Genomic DNA, 1938 nt, shown 5'->3' on the forward strand with positions numbered 1-1938 from the left:
GGCGAACCGGTACTTTCGCTGCCGAAAGCGTGGCGATTACGGGGTTGGTTTCCAGAAAAGACAATAATCTCGATAAATTCCCGAAAGTGAATTTGACCTCTACGCTAACGATCTTAGCGCTGACGAAGAGTGTGGCGAGCAGAGGGTGTGGCGGATTGGTTTTAGAGCGCTGCCGAAGAGTGTGGCGAGCTTAAAATTCATTTTCGTGAACGCGGCTGAATGATGAAGAAAGGAGGTAGGCGCGTTCGAATTAAACGAATCAGATTCCAGATCAAACAAGCAGTTATTTCTAATCAAGATCCTCTCCCCTTCCTCCAACAATTGCAACAACTAGAAAACGCACCTCCATTTAAACCTATTTCTGTCGATTTCGACGTTGATTATCCTAATTATAATCAAATAGATAAAACTGATCCTCGTTACCAAACGTATAAACTCAGATATCTTTTCGGTCCCGAATAATAATAATATCCTTCACACGACTTGTCCAAATTCCTGGTAAATTGCTTAAATGCATTGACCAAAAAACGGACGAACGATAACAATCAGAACGTGACAAAGTTAAGATTGTAAGGTAAAATCAACACTCTTTTTTTATAAATATTTATTCCCACTTCTCTTATAGAATAAAATCAACATTCTTTTTCTGTAAATTTTAACGCATTTAATAAATACGTTCTAATTGTGTTACTTTAACATGTTTTTTAAATTATTTTAATAATTTTAAATTTTAAATTTATTAATTTCAATTAACATAGCAGGTATATGTTAAATCTACACATGTATGTGTTGATTATTTTACACAAAAATTTTAACAAGGACCTTTTTTAATAAAACTACAAAAATTTTCCAACAACGTGATTATAACATTAAAGGAATTGTTTATTTTAGAAGTTTCAAAAAATTATTTGTAACTTTTAGATGATTGCACAAGAAATTGACGCGTGCGTCAGTAAAAGCATGTACATAGTTATAAACGTGTTACACGTGCAGGTTCTTATTTTAAAAAATTATTCAAAACTAAATACATAAAGTTAAAATATCATTAAAATATTAGTAAAAATATACATATATAATTATATTATATACAGGGTGACCAGTAATAATCGCCGAACCTCTTGTATGCAAGTAGAGTGAGTTAAACCGAGTAGAAAAGTCTTCTACCATTTTGCAAAATTCGCAATACTTTACTAAGAAATCAATTGAAAAAGATCGGCCAATCTTATATATACTCTAGTAGAAACGCGCGGCGAGAAGAGACGTACATACCATTCTCAAATATTTGCGAATTTCGCAAAATGATAGAAGACTTTTCTACTCGGTTTAACTCACTCTACTTGCATACAAGAAGTTCGGCGATTATTACCAAACATCCTCAGTCCTATTACTCGTGCCCGAACGTGGTGACTTATCTTCATATACATGTATTGCGCACGTGGATTACACACATTGTATATGGAACCTACAGTTTAACGCCGATTCCAAACGGCTATATTTTTTAGAAAAGTTCTCTTGGGGCAAGACATACTCTCTCAGTAGTTTGCCATTGCCTTCCGAGAGGAGAACGAGCGAATATAATTTTTATGCAACACGTGCATCGAAAGTGCCCCATTACGCACGCTACGCGTGCGTGATAGACCACTTTCATGGCACTTGCAACATAAAATAGAGAGTGTAAGCCGTGTGTAAAGATGAAAATTCCCGGGTGCGGAGTTTACGCACGAGCCGAAGGCGAGTACGGTAACCGCACCCGGGAATTTTCATCTTACCTCACTTGTTACACAAATAACTATTCTAGCTCTACCGGGAATCGAACCCGGGACCTTGGCTCAATAGACCAGTGCACTGTCTACTAACCACGCTCGTCCTCAGACAAAGTTACCAAACATCCTGTATGTATATTTTTACTATGTACCTACCTATATTTTTATATGTATA

General features: G+C 36.2%; 1 protein-coding gene across 1 annotated transcript in view; it reads right to left on the bottom strand.

The window, feature by feature from the left end:
- The window catches only part of LOC112457150 (kinesin-like protein KIF19), a 48196-nt gene that overhangs the window by 7630 nt on the left and 38628 nt on the right, over positions 1 to 1938 (bottom strand). The gene's annotated exons all lie outside the window — the stretch shown is intronic.

The sequence above is a fragment of the Temnothorax curvispinosus genome, unplaced genomic scaffold (assembly GCF_003070985.1).
Source record: "Temnothorax curvispinosus isolate PA1 unplaced genomic scaffold, ASM307098v1 QBEX01007541.1, whole genome shotgun sequence".
NCBI classification, from domain to species: Eukaryota; Metazoa; Arthropoda; class Insecta; order Hymenoptera; family Formicidae; genus Temnothorax; species Temnothorax curvispinosus.